The sequence below is a fragment of the Phodopus roborovskii genome, unplaced genomic scaffold, assembly GCF_943737965.1.
Source record: "Phodopus roborovskii unplaced genomic scaffold, PHOROB, whole genome shotgun sequence".
Lineage (NCBI taxonomy): Eukaryota > Metazoa > Chordata > Mammalia > Rodentia > Cricetidae > Phodopus > Phodopus roborovskii.
This window is the reverse complement of record NW_026126424.1, coordinates 2839163-2859035: the sequence shown is the minus strand read 5'-3', so window position 1 is coordinate 2859035 and position 19873 is coordinate 2839163.

The window sequence follows — 19873 nt, the reverse complement described above, 5'->3', positions numbered from 1 at the left end:
CAATGGAAAAAAGAAACCATCTTCAACAAATGGTGCTGGCATAACTGGATGCTGGTGTGTAGAAGACTGCAGATAGACCCCTGTCTATCGTCATGCACAAAACAAAAACCTCAACATAAACCCAGCCACACTGAACCTCTTAAAAGAGAAAGTGGGAGGTAACTTTGAACAAAATAGTAAAGGAGACTGCTTCCTGAACATAATACTAAGTATTGACAAACACTGAGTACAATTAGTACAAACACTGAGATTGACAATTATTAAGTGGGACCTCCTGAAACTGAGAAGCTTCTGTAAGGCAAAGAATACAGTCAACAAGACAAAACAGAAGCCCACAGAATGAGAATAGATATTCACTAACCCCACGTATGACAGAGGGCTGATTTCCAAAATATACAAAGAACTCAAGAAGCCAGTCACAAAAAGACAAGTATGGTATGTATTCACTCATATATGGATTTTAGTAGAGCAAAGGATCACCAGATTACAGTTCACATCGCTGGAAAAGCTGGGAAACAAGGAGGACCCTAAGAGAGACATACATGGTCCCTGAGAAGGGGAAAGAGACAAGATCTCCTAAGCAAATTGGGAGCATGGGGGAGGGGAGAGGGAGTTAGGAGGAAGAGGAAGGGGAGAAAAGGAAGGGAGAGGTGGGCATGAGGGAGCAGAAAGATTGAGACAGGGAAAGAATAGAGGAGAGCAAGAAAAGAGATACCATAATAAAGGGAGCCATTTTAGATTTAAAGAGAAATCTGTCACTAGGGAAATGCCTAGAGATCTACAAGGATAATGCCAAACAACAATCTAAGCAATAGTGGAGAGGCTAACTTAAATGCCCTTCCCTGATAATGAGATTGATGACTACCTTTTATGCCATCCTAGAGTATTTGTCTAGTAGCAGATGGAAGCAGAAGCAGACACCCACAGCTAAACACTGAGCCGAACTCCTGGAATCCAGTTGCAGAGAGGGAGGAGTGATTAGCAAAGGGGTCAAAACCAGGATGGAGAAACTTACAGCAACAGCTGACCTGAACAAGGGGGAGCTCCTGCACCCCAGTCTGATAGCTGGGAAACCAGCATAGGACTGACCCAGACCCCCTGAATGTGGGTGTCAGTTAGGAGGACTGGGTGATCTATGGGGCCTCTAGTAATGGGTCAGTATTTATCCCTAGTACACAAATGGACTTTGGGAGCCCACTCCCAATAGAGGGATACTCTCTCTCTCAGCCTAGACACGTGAGACAGGGCCTAGCCCTGCCCCAAATGATATGACAGACTTTGAAGACTCCCCATGGAAGGCCTCGCCCTCCCTGGGTAGCAGAAAGAGAATAGGCTGGGGTTTGGTAGGGGTGATATGGGAGGATGGGAGGGTGAGGGAACTGGGATTGACATGTAAAACAAGCTTGTTTTGAATTTAAATTTTTTAAAAAAGGAGAAAATAATAAAAATAAGCACACACACACAGAACCGTGTGCAGCACGGGATAGGCTGTATTAGGAAGCACACACAGAATGGTCGCTCTCAGCAGCAGCCGATCTCTGTAATCACCAGGGGCTTCTGTAGTCCCACACAGCTCGTGCACATCTGGTGAGGTCTGGCGACTGGATTGGCATCTTTTAAAGGTCCAGTGGAGCAGTCAAGTCTGAGAACCCAGGGAAGAAGCTCCCAGCTTCCACTCTCCATCACCCTGAAGATGGACAGAATCTCTCCCAGATTACCATTTTTCTCAAGGACACAGTCACCTGGGTGAACTGTGGACTTCCTTGTGGTGTGAGCCCCAAGTCTTGAAGAATAACTCCTGTCACCAGTCTGCCTCAGGGACAAATGAGATATCAAGATAGGTGTATTTTTCTGTTGTCACCCCCACCTCATTGTTTATCCATAAATGTCTGACATTTCCAACGTACAACTTGATCGGTTGTATAGCTATGATAACTGTTTTCAAATTACAAACACTGAGTTCACTTTTACTTCACTCAAACTTGACATTGCGTCTGCCCTCTATTTCACAGCATATATAAATTAGAAGCACATACCAACTTAACATTTCAAAGTGAAATAGAGCTGTACAAAGCACACGGACTTACAGAGTGCCTGCACGCTGTGGGAAGAGGAGGCCTCGCCAGGGATAGGGAAGACTGAAACTACTAGAGAGGACACCTCCTGGTCAAGGAGGCAACGCACTAGAAAGGATGCTAGAAGCGAAAACAAGGCAAGGAGCGAGCTCTCGCTCTCTCTCTCTCTCTCTCTCTCTCTCTCTCTCTCTCTCTCTCACACACACACACACACACACACGCGCGCGCGCGCGCGCGGTGAGTAACTGATATTCTTAATGGTTAAACATTCTTACAACTTAACAGAGGCAAAGATCTTCAACCCAATCAGAAAATGAGTTGACATCCAGAACAAGCTACCAGTAAAAACGAAACAAAACAAAATAAAAATCACCACCACCAACAACAACAAAAAAACAACCAAGCAGTTTGAGCAGATGTTTAGTCTCAGCAAAGAAAACACAAATTTAAGTTGAAATTTAAAAAGGACTACTTACCCACCCACTCAAATAGGGAGCTGTTTAAATATTACCTGGTGCTTTCAGTGGTGATCAGGAAGAAACACTCACCACACAATGAGCCTAATACCAGGTGAGAGCAGGTTGGAAATACACACCACAAAGTCGGCAGACAACTTGTCTCGATGCTTCTTTCGGAAATCTAGTCTGAGAGAACAGCTGAACACATTGGCAGAGAGTTCAATTAGGCCGGGCAGTGGTGGCACACACCTTTAACCCAAGCACTCAAGAGGCAAAGGTGGGCAGATCTTTTGTGAGTTCAAGGCCAGCCTGGTCTACAGAGCAAGTTCCAGGACAGGCGCCAGAGCTACACAGAGAAATCCTGTCTCAAAAACCAAACAAACAAACAAAAAGAGTTAAATGAGGCCACTCAGCAAGCATTTTGTATTACATTCGCATTCACACTTCTCTTATTCAGTGTCTAGCTTTGTGGACCAGCTCTTTCCTGCCATCCTCTACCTCTCTCTTTAAGGCAGGTTCCACTATAGGACGCAGGTTGGCATGGACTCCCTTATCTCGGCTTCTCAAGTCCTAGGATTGCTGGCGGCTGCCTGGTTGCATTTATTTCCTTCCCTGTTCTCACTCTCTCTTCAGCTAACAACGCCTCCCTTCTTTATCATTGCCCCTTCTGTTCACATCTGCTCCTCTGTGTTCTCCCCACAGCTCTCACCAAGCCTCACTCTGCTTTTTACGCCTTGCTTAGCAGCTCTACCTTGGGGCGTGCAGTACTTGCTACTCTATGCCCCATAGTTACTAGAGCTGAAGTGGCGATTGCCTGTAATTGTCTTTCTCCATGATTATCCATTTGTGCAGTTACTTCTGCAGCCAGTATTCCATTTCCAGAGTGGTGCTGGGGCTCACGTCCAGTGCTGTGAGCCACATCCACCCAGCCCACTGAGAAACTATGCCTGAATTCTACCACACCTTACTCGAACTTGAACACTACGAATGTTTCAAATGTAAGATGTCACCCAACAACATAATCCCAGTTGCACACTTTCTAGGGCAGAGCACAAGAAATGTGAACGGCCAAGGCAATGGGCCTCCTTCTGGCATTACCAATTCCACAGGATGGGTTCCAATGAGAGGAGCAGATGAGATCCAGACAATGAGTCTAAGAATGTTCAACAAGTTCAGAAATTATATGAGTCAACTCCAGAAGGAACTGAAAGAGTCCACATAAGCAGGTGAAGCAGATAAGGAAGAAATTACAAGATGTGAAAAAAAAAATGAAGGGCTCGCTAAGGGAAATTTATAAAAATCAGTGGAATTACTCAGCAGTAGACTGGATTAAATGAGAGGCAGAATACTACAGTTTGAAAGTAAGATGGATGAATTAGAATACTCTGACAATAAACACAAAATAGTAATAAAGTACAAATGACGTGTGTAAGATGGAACACCATTAAAACAGTAAGCTCAAGATTATGGCATTAGGAGGTAAAATACAAGTTACAGGTAAAAAAAGTAAATTCATAGCAGAAAGTCTCAAGACTTAAAGAAAGATATGGTCATCCACATACAGGAGGCAAATAGAATTTTGAAGAAACAAAGAAGGAAAAGAACCTACCCATGTCACATTCTAGGTAAAACACTAAGTACACAGAAAAGGAAAAGATGTTAGAAGATGCAGGAGAGAAACCTGAATTCATCAGGAAGGCAAGTCCATCGACAACACAACAGATTTCTCAACAAAATCTACAGGTTAGGAATACATGACATATTTCAGATTCTGAATGACAATATCTGCCAACCTGGATTACATGGATCACAATGAAGGAAAAAGGAAAAAAAAAATCTAAAATAAACACAAACTAAAAGAATCCACAATCACTAAAACAAGAAATAAAAACTGACAGAAGAGTAAAAGAGCTGATGAGAATAATGACAGCAATTTATATATAACTTTCAACAAATAACTCTAAATGCTAATGTTCTCAATTCACTAATCAAAAGATCTAGACTAACATATTGGATTAAAAACAGAGCTACATTACACTGGCAAAGACAAAGCCTTAAGGTAAAAGCAAAAAGAAAAACAATCCAAACAATGGAACTCAAAAGCAAAAAGACATAGCTTTGACTATCTGATAAAGTGTTTAAGGAGAGATAAGGGTCATGTCATATTGATATAGAAAACAACCTACCAAGATCTAAAATAACTTGAAGCATGCATGCTCTGACATTGGCACATTCAATTTCATAAAACAAGCATTGCTAGATATAGAGTCATAGACTGATCTCAATATAATCCCAACTCTCATCAAAAGACAGATCCGGATGATGGGTCAACAATGGAACTCCTGAATTAACTGAAATTATGGACCAAAGGGACTTAACAGACACCTACAGATGCAGCACCCTGTGTGCAGCAATTGCAGATTATACACTCTACTCAGCAACCATGGAAACTCCTCCAAACTACCATGTTTTAGGATACAAAGTGGATGAATTTCTAGACACAAAGACAAAAGGAAGAGATAGTTCTCAAAAGATGAGCTACAGAGATATGTACATCCATGCTTTAATTTAACATTTTTTTTTATAATAACAACACATGGGACTCAGCCTATATGACCATCAGTGTGTTTGAGGGGGAAGAAATGTTGTATGTATGCACATCACGCTTTATTCAGCCATATATAAGAATTATATTGCCATTTTCAGGAAAGTAAAAAACAACTAAAGATAATCACATGAAGTGAAATAATACAGACTCAGAAAGACAAACATTTCCTTCCATATGCAATCCTAGCTTTGTTTAATCTGTGTCTGTATCACCTGTGTCTATACTTTATATGTACGTACATGAGAGTATCTGAGGAAAGCAAGGAGAGGAGGAGGAGGCAGAAGAAGGGGGAAAGAGAGTGGTTGGGGACACGAATATAATCAAGTGCATTCTCTACTAGAAGGAATACAGCCAGCCAGCATGGTGTTGACATAGAGCGGACACAGAGACTGATGACCAGGACAGAGGGTGCCTGGAAGGAGGCCTACACATCGATACCCAAATGATTCTCTTATAAATATGTCAAGAATAACACACTGGAGGGTGGTCATCAATATGTTATTCGGGAAACTGAATATCTACATGCAGAAGAATAACCCTAGACCTAAGTTACAAAAGTCAACTCAAATGTAAGACCTGACTCTAAGAAACTACTTCAGGACACTGGTTAGGTAAAAACATTTTAAGCCAAAAGTGTAGGAAACCAAAGCAAACGCAGACAAATGGGACCACAAGTCAAGAAAGAGTGCTGCATAGCGCAGGGATGTCAGCATGGCTCCGAGAGAGCAGAGTGGGAGACACATTAGTAACTGTGCATCAGGCAAGGGTTGGTGTATGAGGAACTCTGAGACAGAACAAAGCTTCCAGGATGGTCACTGGATCTAAACAAAAGAAGGCATATAAACAGTCAATGAGTACGATGAAATGCTTCACATCACCAAACACCAGGGAAACAGACAGCAAAGGCACCGGGAAGCATCCCCACACCATAGTGGGGACACTTACTATCTTAAAGTCTAAGGATGGTGAGGATGTGGGGGAGGGGATCCCTGTACATTGTTAATGGGAATGTGTACACTTGTTTGCTGTGGAATAACCCTCTGCACACTGTGAAGATGTGCTGTTCTCACTGTTAATAAAGAACTGACTGTCCAATAGCTAGGCAGGATTTTCAGGGCAGAGAGAATGCTGGGGAGAAGAAGGGCGGAGTCAAGGAGTTCCCGAGGAGATGTGAAGGAGGAAATGAACTTGCTTTTCTGAGATAAGGTCCTGAGCAACATGATAGAGCATAGAAATGCAGGTTAATTAAAGTTGAAAGAGCTAGTTAGTAACGAGTTTATGCTATTGGCTGAGCATTTATAATTAATAATAAGTCTCAGTGTGGTTATTTAAGAACTGACTGGTGGAACAGAAAAGTTTACCTACGCTTGTTATTATGGAAACAACATGGAAGTTCCTGGAAGAAATTTAAAACTGGACTACCTCATGATACAAAAACTCCACTCCTGAGTATATAACAAGGAAAGTGAAATCAGTATTGAGAGACATCTGTGCTCCCGTATTGATTGTTGCACTATTCATAATAACCAGGAAAAAGAAACAATCTATTGGATGAAGAACAAGTATGGAAGTATGGAAAGGGAGCCCATATACAACAGAATACTATTTGATCTTGAAAAAAAAAAAAGATGTTCTCTCAAGTGTAGCGACAGGCGTGATCCTGGAGACTGTTTTCCTAAATGAGATGAGTCAGGCACAAAAAGACAATTGTCACATGACCTCACTCTTGGGTGGTATCCAAAACTGTCTCATAGATATTGGAAGTATGTAGTGAGATATTCACCTTGTCCGCACCGGTGGCATAGACCACGCCCATGGGGGGTGGAGACAGGTCACCCTGGGCGTGGTCTATGCCACAGGTGCAGACAAGGTGAATATCTCACTACAGAAGTAGAATGATAGTTACCAGAAGGCAAGGCGACAAGGAGACAGGTGGCTGAAGGGTGATGCTGTAGGAGCGTGGAGTTCTGAGGTGCTGTTGCAGAGACGGGCAAATGAAGATGGAGCAAAGAGCTTCCCATTTCAAAAAGCTGGACAGAATTGGAAGGTTTTTACCATAATGAAATAAGAGTTTAAGGAAGTGAAGGTTTCCAACTATTGTTATTGTTATTGTTATTATTATTAATTATTAAGCATTTCTCAATGTTTGGGAATATTGCATGGTTTAAAAACATTTGTGATATAAAAACTAATTTCAGAAATAATGTGTATGACTTCTTCTCCTTTAAGTTTATATTTAAATTAAGTCTGGAAAACCATATATGCAAACTGCTGCTGGTTCTTTGTGAAACACCATCTCTCAATGACTTCCTTAGGGCTAGCTTTAACCTTACTATGTAGTTCAGGATGGTTTCAAAGTCATAAACCGCCTGCCTGTTCCTTCCAATTATTGGATTACAGTTATACACCAGGCCAATATAGTGACTTTTCGTTTGTTTGTTTGTTTTATTTTTCAAGACAGGGTTTCTCTGTGTAATAGCCCTGGCTGTTCTGAAACTTGCTTTCTAGACCAGGCTGACCTTGAACTCACAGAGATCCATCTTCCTCTTCTCCTGAGTGCTGAGATTAAAGGTGTGCACCACCACCACCCAGCTATCTTTAAACATTTTTTATATTTATTCATTTCGTGTGTGTGTGCGCGCGGGCACACTCGCGTGTGAGTGTCTTGCGTCCATGTGTGTGTGTGTGTACCACGTATGTACTTTGTACCTGAGGAGGTCAGGAGACGGGGTCAGATCCGTCAAACTAGAGACAGGGATTTCTGTGAGCAACCATGTTCATGCTGGGAACTGAATTTAGGTCTTCAGCAAGAGCATCCAGTGCTCTTAACCACTGAGATATCTCTTCAGCTCTAACAGCTGTTATCTTTGTGGGAGGATGGAACAAGTATGATTTTTTTTAAACTTTAATATAAGCATTCCTAAACTGCTTGTGATATATATATATATATATATATATATATATATATATATATATTACATTACTTTGGTAATAATAAAACATAGTAAAGCTGTTTCCATTTTAGAAAACAAAAAAACAAAACACCTCTCCACTGTGATACTCCGGCCCTGATAGCTGCTTTTGGACACTGCCAAGATTGCTGCGGTGGCTTTAAGAGGAAGGGGTGTTGCCACCTGCCTCCCATGCAGCTCCCAAGCTCAATGGCTGGTAAAAAGTTGACAGATTTTATAGAATTAAAACAGTCCGTTGTTTTTGAGCCCCTTTTCTATGCCCAACAGTGAATTAATCTATAAAATGTACATGACTGTCAAGATTCTAATATAAAGCAAAAGTAGTTCAAGGGATTGGCTTTAAAGAAGTCTAGTGCCACCTTTTCCCTTTATTCCATAGTCATAAGTACATAAAGTGAGCGAGGAGGGGAATGAATGGATGGATGAATGAATGAATCAAGAAATTCAATCTCTCCTACAGTCAGAGCAGATTCTTCTGGTGGGAAATAGCTGATTCATTTAAATATTTCGTTATCCATTGTAAAGATTTTTTTTCTTACAAGTGAGTTAAAGGGTAACAAATGGATTAAACACATTAGTGACTATGGGGACCATAGAACTATACTTTCTGTAACAGTTTTTGTGCTCACCGCTGTAACACACGATAAACCATCGTGTCTAGTTTCAGCAAACTGACAGACACAGTCAATCCTTCTGCACTTATGGCCTCTGAAGCATGGCCACCATCAATCCATGTAGCCAGAGGTCGGGAGTCCATGTGAACTCCGAAAGCACGCCGGAAGACCAGTTCTTGAAGGGGTAGACGCTGGCGCAGCAAGAATGCACACATATGCAAGTTTAAGGCAGCACGGAAGCTGGGGCACACCCGTGAAGTGCTTCAAAAATAAAAATCGTGGGTGTCCAGTTTTGCAGAAGTGCAAATTGCTGGGGTGGAAGAAAATGTCTGCAGAGAGTAAAGGGAGGTGGAGCCTGGAAGGGGCGTGTGCGGAGGGGCTTGAAGGAAACCGGCAGGAGAGGGCATTCACCGAATGTTCTATTTGTGTTTTCCACAGCTAAGGAACCTACTCCATCAGCGCAGAGGAAAGGGACAGCTGCCGTTTGAACATTGGCTGGTAAATGGCATAGGCCGTGTTTAAACGAATACCAAAAATGCCAGCCCCACACAGTCATGTTCTAATAGTACACGCACAGCGCAGCATCCTCTGTAAAGGGACACTTTAGCCACATCGGTGTCAGCGTGCAGCTGCCCGGTTCTCACCAGTGCTTCAGCATTCGGCTGTCTCTAAGAAGCCTCGAACCCTGGTCTGATCAGGTCACAGAGGTACTTGTGTTTCTAGCAGCATATGTTGAACAGACTTCCATACAGGTATGCATACACGATACATAGATTCCAAACCCCAATCCAATTCCTTGCCTTTCCCTGCCTCACCTCTGTATATTCCTCTACCCCGGGTTCTGAGATGCCAGCACATCTGTTCATTGGTTTTACCCTGCAACACACAGGAAATAGCGTCAGGAGCCTGGCACCAGTGATACCGCACAAAACAAGCCTAGCAAAGATGTCCAAGTTCACTCTCTTGGTTCCCTCAAAGGAGAGGGGTGGGTAGGATAGTGGTTTGTTTTTGTTTTGCTTTTGAAGTTATACTCAATATGTATTTGAGGAGACTTCTGGAGAGACAGAGTAGACACACTCTTTCCCTGCTTTCCAAGCAGAAGCTCCACTGTCTCCGGTATGTGGGTGACAGAAACTTCCTTTTACAGTTTTAGCGTAATTAAAAGCACTGGTCTGGAAATACACAGCAAACACAGGGATATTGAAAAGGAGAAGGCAGAACAGGCAGGGGCCTCAAGGCCTGAGAAGAGTTCATTACTCAATTCCCATTCTCGTTTGTTGTTACTGCTGTTGGGTTTTGTGCCTCCGATGTTCCAGTGTTAACAGCTGGCCAGTCTAGCCATGGTGACAAAACAGATGACAACGATGATGACAGCCATCATGCTTTCTACCCCAACAGGGCAGAAGAGGAACACGTTGACCGTGACCGCTCTCTTTCAGTCAGACACCACAGGGCTAAGTGGGCTCCAACAGACCTATGTCTGCCAAGGCCAAGGCAGAAGGCAAGGTTTTTACCTCTGCCAGGCTATAAGAAGCCATCCCAACCCCTTCTCAATCATAGCTTCATGGGAAATCTTAATTAGCTCAAAATAAAAATGATAACTTAAAAACAAAAACAGGGCTGGGGAGACAGCTTAGTGAATAAACCAGTAGCTGTACTTGGTGAGAACTGGAGTTCAGGTCCCCAGCTCCCACGTAAAAGGGAAGGGGAGAATGGAGGCCCACCCATAACCTCAACACTCAGGAGATGGAGATGGGACACCCCTAGGGCAAACCGGACAGCTACACTGGTTGAATTGGCAATCTTTGGGTTCGGCCTCAGTGCATAAAGTGGAAGGCGGCCAAGGAAGACAATCTCTGCAGCCCCTTGGCCATGCACATGTGCACACACACACGCGTGTACACACACACACACACACACACACACACACACACACACACACACGCACACGCGCATGCACACCATAATTCCAGTCCTAGAAAAGGCAGGGCAGGAGGAACCTAAGTTTCAGGCCAGCCTAGCCTGCATAGTGAGATCCTGTCTGAAAACATTAACACCAAAACAATGGAATTACCTGTATTTTTTTTTTCTTCCTTTACTTGGAAATTCAGTTGTTCTTCATTTGTTTCTGTTTCTGTTTAGTATTAGTTTTTGTTTGCCATTACTAGAGGATTTGGTTTTGAGTTTTAAATGTGTACAGCATTAAGCTGCTTCCGAAGGGGAAACATGGCATGGCAGACACACTCAGCACACACTGCCTTCCCCTGCTCCTCCCCCTGGATCACACCCTCCACCAGGCTCATCCATCCATCCCTACACACAGTGCTCCTTGTCACTAACCTGTTTTTCTGCTTTCTGTTTTACCTTCCTGTGGTTCCTTTTAGGAGGGCATCCAGATCCACGTGGCTACGTTTCATCATTTCCCTGTCCCTGTGAAGAAGCTGGACTCTTACAGTGGGGACAGAAACTTCCCTTTACAGTTTCTTTCCACCCGTCAATGCAGCCTGAAACCTCTGCATATCACCTTATGGCACCTTCTTTCAGCTTTAGAGTAGCAATGGGTTCCATCATGTTAATGGTCCAGTTGTTTTCTCAACTAATTTTCAATACTGGAAATTTAGGTAACATTGTTTATTATATTTTACAATGACAAATAATACTAGAAAAAACTAATTCTGTGTATTTTGTTTGCAAGGAATACTTTCAGGATAAATTTCTAGAATTTCTATTGCTACCTCATATGAAATCTTGTTAGACACTGTCAGGTTCTCTACCATAGTGTGACACTTTGCATTCTTCCCAGCAGTGGGTAAGAGAATGTATCTATTTCACAACAACAGAACAAAGGGTAAAGATTGTGAATTTTTGCCAAGTATATGGAAGGGAAATATTATCCCAGATTCTTTTCCTCAATACAGTACATTTCTCTTACTATAATTTAAACTCAAAATATGTTAGTTTGAACACATCTGTGAACAGTTTGCTCCCATCTTACCAACTGAAGTATCTTTCTCTTTCATTTTAAAGATTTATGTACATATATATCAATATATCAGAGGTTACACACACACACACAATATATATATATATATATATATATATATATATATATATATAATTTGTGATAGTTTTGAAATACTTTCTCCCAGTTCAACCTTTATATTTTTGCAATGCAAAAGTTGTTTCACTTTTATATATAAATATAATCAATATTTTATTGCATTTATATTTTGAATCGTAGTCATAAAATCTCCTTCTAAAGCAAGTTCTAGAGAAAGCCCTTGTCATCTATTATATGCGAAGTCTTAATTTTTATAGTTAGAACTCTGATACATATTCATTCTATTCTTGCAGTGTGAGGACTTGATCTAATGTTACCTTTTTACAAATGATTGATAAATGATGGCGCCACCACCATTTAACTAAAGCTGATCACTGTCTCTGGTGAGTTCAGATGTTGCTCTTAACTGTGCTAAATCTCCAGTTTGCTGAGGCTATTTCTAGTCTTTCCTGGTACCCTATTTTTATATTTGTCCACGTGCTCAAAATAAAAATCTTTCATCATAAAACCAGGGCTTACTCTGGTGTACATAATCCCATCCCCTGTTTTCAATGCTTCATTTTACCCCTTTGAACTTCGTAATGTCTTATCTAGCCTTGTATTTTATTGTGGGAGTTCAACAATGCTCCACAGTCACCCAGAGGAGAGCGATCCTGATCAACCCAGCGTCTCTGTGCCCACAAAGACACTGGCCACGTGAGGGAAGAGATCATCCTGGAGGTGTGTCCTTCCGCCCTGTTGATTCTTATGTAGTTTGGGTAAGCAACGAACAGCTCAACTGAGCTGACTCCAAACTCCTCGCCTGTGAAATCGTGTGTAAGATACAACGTTGTTTCAAGCTTTTGCATTGAAACCTCTCAGGAAAAGCAGAAAATCTCGGTTCTCTGTGGCATCGTAAAGGAAAGCTTAGCTTTCTAGAAAATCTCAGCTTGACCAATGCATGGCCAGGCAGTTCAAAGGCCCAGGGGTGAACTTACTGTTACCATTTTGCTACATGGACATAGTATGAAATCCGTATCTCTGAACCCACAGATTAGTGGAGCTCTCTGACCTCATCAGAGAAGTGACTGTGTAGCAGGGTCTGCTTAGCACAGAAAATCAGACTCGATCAAAGCACAGAGCCGACTATCAGTGGAATGCTCACCCATCTGTATCGCTCCCTCTCCTCAAGGCTCGGGGACCATCACACGAGAGGGGATGGAAAAGTTTTAAGAGCCAAAGGTCAGGGAGGACTGGAATGAAACAGCAACATCTAGACAACACAACTCATTGGAAAACTCAGAGCAGCTATGGATGGCCTGAACAAGACCCACACAAGAACACGCCAGTCAAGATTCTAGCGCAGATGGGGAAAGGGGTCATGGGCCCAGTCCCTAACTTAGGAGCTATGGATAGTTAATGACTTCTAGAGGAGGAAGAGTCCGGTTTCTTTAAGGGTGTGGCTCCTGGCAGGTCAACCAGGGCTCAGGCTGAAGATCTGGGAGAAGCTAAAGGAAAGAACAGGAGTGATGGACATGATCAAAATACCTTGTATGATGTTCTCAATCTTGACTTGAGTATAGTAGGTCATATGTGTACAAGAAAATGTCTCTGTGAGACATGTTATTCTGTCAAATTAATATAGGTAAATTTATTTATTAATTAATTTATTTAGAAGTCCATTTTAATTTGTACATACTTTTGCATGCATGAGTGTATGTGCATTTTATGTGCAAGTACCCACAAAGACCAGAAGAGAGTGTTGGGTTGCCTGGTACTGGAATTTCAAATGGCTTTGAGCTGGCAGATGTGAGTGCTGGGAACTGAATTAGGTCCCCTGCAAAAGCATTAAGCACTCTTAACTGCTGAGCCATCTGTCCAGCCTCTGTTAACTTGAAAAAGAAAATCTGACCTTGCATTTCCTTTCCCCAATTTCCTTGCAAATGAAGCTCCATTCCCTTGGTTGTCACTGTCATTTTAAAGAATTCTGATAGAAGCCTAAAATTTTAAACTTTATAACAATTTAATCGTTCTGCTTGGCGGTCCTGAAAATACTTTGTCCTTAAAGATTAACAGTTTCCATTTTTATATTTTCTGTTTTCCTTTCTTTCTTATTGGGTATTGAGAAGGTATCTGTTCTGTTTTTGTTGTTTTAAGGTGCCTCAGTTTTTTATTTCAGTTTTACATTTTACTCTCTCTCTGGTTCATAGTTTATGAAAAATATCCTTTGACTCACACAGTTTCATGAGTAGCTGAGGGTTATCTTTTTAGTCTCCTTCTCCAGTATTTACTCCTGATAACCCATCAGTATATATAACCTTTTTAATGCTCTTCTTTTAGTCTGGGCCCATAATTAAATTTCTTAAGTGTTCCATGTCAGTATTTTACTTTAATTCTCTCCCTTCTGATTGTTGTTGTTTGTTTGTTTGTTTTTCTCCTACTGTCACACTTTTGGAGGGCACCATGCCTTGTCAAGCATTTTCTTTCCCGGAAGTAGGCTTTCAACTCTGGTCTCACTAGCTTCAAGCCCTTCTTTCCTCAAGAGCATGCTATGAAACATCATATATTAGCTCTTGCTCAGTTACAGTTCCTGGGTGCAATTTCATCTGTGCTCAGCATTTTCTGTCTGTTCCTCTCTCATCCATCTTGCAACCTCTGAAGCCTTCTTTCTCTTACTTGCCACAAGCTCCAAGCTGTACCAGGATGCCAAGTCAAATCTGGTACTGCTTTGTTTTAAAAGCAATTTGAAGTCCATGGTGTGTCCCCTCTGCTAGTAATCCCACAAAGCATAGGGCATATGTGATTATATTTGTATTTTATAAGGTTTGTTGCTGTTGTTTGGAAAGGATGCTTGGAGGTACCATAATCTACAGAGTGTCTGTTATCAAATAGACCTTGCTTTTCTGAGGTTGTCTCTCGCCCCAGAGAATATGATAATTAGCTTAGTGCCATCTATAAAATGACTTTAGAAATATAATTCTTTACTACTGCTATAATGTTAAATATTTGGGAAACTTGGTAAAACAGAACAATTAATACTTAATAAAGGGAGTGATAAAATGATGGTAACAATAGGAAAATTGCTTTTCTACAAAGACTTAACTGTGCCTAGTGAATTACACTAAATCAGTGCTTAAACACATTGTGTTGTCTCCTGAGTAAAGTCATGAGTGTTGTACCCTATGCCAAAGACAGGAAAGGAGGCAACAAGTCTTTCTTGTTTCATTTGTTTTCTTTTTTACTTGACCACAGAAAGTCTGGACTACTACTCCACCAGTGTTTTCCTGAGGGAAAACAAGTTCTCTGCACAGCATCTCGGGATGCTGGAAGAACTGGATATATGGTATGCCGCTGGTGGTCTTTGCCTACTGCCCAGATCACAGGCCAAGGCACAGCCTATCTGTGGGGTGCTGTCCAGTTTGGGCACTAGAAAGGGGTGAGGCAGTTTAAGTCTGACTACCCACTCACTTTCAATGAGCTTTGTCTTTATTCTGAGGTCTGAGCTAGTGTCTCAGGCTCATTAGGCAGCTTTGGGTGTTTAGAGTTCTCATTGGTGAGGAACTGCTAGCTGACTCTTCCTTTGCAGGGGAATGGGCTGGAGCTCCTGGCCCAGCATCTTCCTTACCTTACCCTTCCTTGTTCTTCCTACCTTTTCTTTTTCCATTCTCGGTTCACCTATGACCTTTCTGATAATTTTACAGCGGCTCTGCTACATCCCTACACTAATCTCTATTACTCTCTTCCATCCTGTATACATGTCATTTAACATGAAGATGACAAACCAATCACTAAATGGTCCTGAGCTATTGCCTAGAGTCCTTCAATTACTTCATGATTATTCACCTACAAGTTTTGGAGTTTAACAAAATTCTTTCATTGGCTATAGTACTATTTCTTGTAATCCTGGTACTCAGAAGGCTGCTGCTGATGCAGGAAGATTATGAGTTCAAGGTCAACCTCTCATTAAAAAAAAGGAGAATTTGTCTAAGAAGAAAAATTAACAATCAAAATATTTTATTTATTTATTCAGTTATTTATTCAGAAAGACACTTGACTTTTGGAATTGTGAGCCTATTCCATAACTCATAGTGTATCCTTTATCCATAAGAAATTAGCTATTACCATTTTTATGTGTCTAAATCTCAGTTGTACAATCTATTATCAATAAATACATGTCAGTAAAGTTGATCAGCTTTGTTTTTTTTCTTTAAATTTTTTTTCTTTGCTTTATTCATTTCTGTGATGTGTGCATGCGTGTATCTGTGCAGGCACCTATCTGTACACATCTGTACAGTGTGTGTGTGCGTGTATGTGTGGTACATGCATGTGTGTCATGTGCATGAGTGGCGCATGCATGTGCATTTGTGTGTCCATGCAGGTGTACATCTGTATACATCTGTCTAGTGTGTGCACGCACATGTGTTGTACATACATGAGTGGTGCGTGAACACAAGTATACAGATGCTCGTGATCATTGAGTACATGTGCAGGTCATATTTTGGCCTTACTCTCTTCAGATAGGTTTTCTCACTGAGATGCATGTCTCGTTTTGACAAGCCATGCTGGCCAGCAAGCTCCCAGGATCTACCTGCCTCTGCTGGCGTTACAGGCATACCCAGTTATGCCTAGATCCCACCACGCTGCAAACCTCACTGCAGGAGCTCACGCTTGCACAGCAGACACTCTGCTCTGCAGAACTATCTTCTTATCTCTCATGCTCTGTTTGAGACCCGAGTCCAGGGGTCAAAATTATTATTTTTTTTTCCTTTGAATGTTTTCCATTCCAGGACACACATGCTTGCTTGACTCTATTCATTGCTACCTCTTTTTGAACATTTTAAGAATCTGGGTATTTGAAGCTGGAGAAATGGCTTAGCAGTTAAGAGCACCGGCAGCAACTCCAGAGAACCAGGGTTCAATTCCCAGTGCTGGCATGGTGGCGCCCACTGTCTGTAACTCCACTCCCAGGGGATCTGCTGCCCTCTTGTGGTTTCCAGAAACACTGCATACATATTATGTACAGACAGAAATTCAGGCAAAAGATTCATAACATATAAAAAGGAAATGGATAAAAACTTCAAAAGGGAATCTAGATATTTCAATAATTTTCATGATGTAGCTCATGATAACAAAATAAAATGTTTTTCCTAAATGTAAAATATTGTAATCATCGAGGGAAACATAATTTTAGCGTGTGTGCTTCCCAATTGTCAATGGTTCATCTGCGATCAGAGGGCAACTGTACTGAGTCGGTCAGTTCCCTCCCTCCTTCTCTTCATGGGTTCCAGGGATCAAATTCCTGTCGTCAGGATGCCAGTGTAGGCAGCCAGTGCCTTTACTTGCTGGATCATCTTGCTGAACTTCATAGTCATTTTTCATCGGCATACCAACTGGCTGTGTGTCACTGAGGTTTGCTCACCACAGTGTCTCTGTTAACACTCTTAAGCTATTAATTGTGTGCATCGCACGCTGCCCAGTCAGGCTTCAGGCTTCCCCACCTGAGAAAGGCATACTTGAAAACCAGGGTAGCAGTTACATCACTAGGATGTGTTGACTGTCCCTCCAGTGTGCGTGCTTTTAAAGTAGACACTTACAGTGCTGCAGCTTTCAGCCTTATCATGTGCTGATACTGAGCTGAGGAATAACACAGGGCTTTCTGCCATCATCCTGACCCCACACCCACAGCGAGCCTTTCCTTGATGGTCAAAGCCAACTCCAGGCTGGACTTGATTTTGAAGGAAGTCGGTAGCTTATCATGTCTGACGTTCCAGGCCTCCTGCCTTGATAAATTACGTTTGCCTAATATGGTTACCTCTCCGGGTCTACCGGTGGACTCAGAAATGTGTAACATTAGTAATAGAATTGCTAATACAGTGTGGATAATTTAGTATTTATCTGAACCTTCTAAAAATCATGATGAGAAAATCGAACACCACCTATATCAGAGTAAATAAATAAAACTTTATTGACCTTTCAATTTAAAATAAGTTACTCTAACAGATTGAAGTTAAACAAAATTATGTATAAAAATTATTTTTAAAATCCTAACAATGAATACCAAACCAAAGCTTTAGATCGTTAGACAATGCAGTCAGTGGTGAGAGCACCAAGGAAGGGTTCATAGGGCAGGGTAGGAAGGGAGGGAGAGAAGGGAACAGAGGGGGAAGTGGGGGAGGGGAGACGGGGAGGGGAATGGGGAAGGGAGGGGAAAGGCAGAGAGAAAGGTAAAGGCAGAGGAGGGAAAGAAAGTGAGGAAATTATAAATGCAGGGAAGTTTTGGAGTCTGGACAAAAATTCTTTTTTCTTTTTAACAAGGAGATGCTTACTTATCCCTAGCGTACAGACTTTGGAAGCCCATTCCCCATAGAGGGATGCTCTCTCGGCCTAGACACACGGGGGAGGGCCTAGGCCCTGCTCCAAATGATGTGGCAGACTTTGATGATCCTCCACGGAAGGCCTCACCCTTTCTATGGCGCAGAAGAGGGATGGGATGGGGGTCAGTGAGGGGCATGGGAGGATGGGAGGGAGGGGGAACTGGGATTGATATATAAAATAAGATTATTTCTAATTTAAATAAGAAAAACAAGGAGAATTAATAACTCAATTCCCCGGGTACTTATAATTTCTAGGTTATAGCACATTAAAAAGCCAACATGTGTCTTATACAAAATATATTTTATCAGAACTTACTTCTTAGAATATATCGGGACTCCTGGCACAACTTTAGAAATCTATCCTATGCCTCAAAATCTTGACCGTACAGGAAATACAGAGTTTGGATTAATGGCTTCTTCTCCAGTGGTCCTCACCGGGCCCCTGTGAGTCAGAACAATGGCAGGGTCTCTAGCCACACTAAGGGATGTCAATGGAACCCAAGGGGTGGGTGAGATTGTAGACAGGCATAAAAGGCAGTAACCAAGACAGACCAGCCATGCTGCTCCAGGGGCAGTCCCAACCAGCCAAGGCAGGTGCCGAGCAGGACAGTGTGGCAGTGGGCTAGACTGTGATGGGTGATGCTTGTGTCCTGCCTGTGGCATGGTGACTCAGCAAACTTGAGATTATGAGTTCAAAGCCCTCAGTCTACTTGGCAGAAGGACTTGAGTGTGTTTCTCATGGACTGCTGCCGTCTAACCCCAGCAGGTGTCACAGGCTTGACATGCCCCTTGAGAGGTCATGCTGCCATGCTGCGTCACGGAGATGGCACCCAGAAGGGCAGAGGATTATTGTCACGTCCTTTTAGTTCGTGATATTGTGACTCGGCTAGTTGGTTTAATCCAGGAGTCTGGAGAGTTCCTCCACTGATGGACAGCTGTCAAGCTCCCTGAAGAGAAGCCACACCTTAGCCTCCTTTTGCTGCCTGGTATCATGGTGCTAAGGAACTTCTAAGTGAGATGCTCTTCTACACAACTGGAACTGGAGACATATGATGTGGCACTCAGTGCTTCCAGACCTTTCGCTCTCAACAGAGCCTGTGTATCTTCCCAAGAGGCTGGACAAACTCAAGAATAATTTTGGCAGGATTTGCCTGGTGGCAGCCTCCACGACAGAGGCACCGAAGGTGCATGCAGAAGGCAGTGAGTTCATAATGAAGGGCAAAACCCTCCAGGCCCACTGTGGAGCAGTCTGTGGGGGCAGCACCAAGGTTCTTGACCACAGCCGTCCACCAGGCACTCCCAGTCCCTCCTTGGGAACGTAGGTCACCATTCACTCAAGTCCCAAATCTCACCTTCTTGCCAGTTTTCAGGTCTAAGCATTGGCCAGCTTGCTTACATGCTCTCCTTTGGACCAATCATCAAAGATCACTCTTGGTTAACGGTTCATTCTGGAAGTGCTGTATAAGATGGGTAGGGACCACATGCTGGTGGCATGGCTACATTCCTTCTAAGGGTAAATCGACACAGACTAGGGAATCTCAGTCCACAGAACATTCTTGGAATTTGATGGATAATTTTCTTCCTCACAACTATATTCAGCCATACTATTTACCGGGTGTTTCTTTCATGAGCCAAATAGAACTTTCTTGTACAGGCTACTCTTTCCCACAGTTCATAACTATGCCTGTGCTGTGATAGCCCTGTCCCCTGGATATCCCCAGGCCAGGTTGCA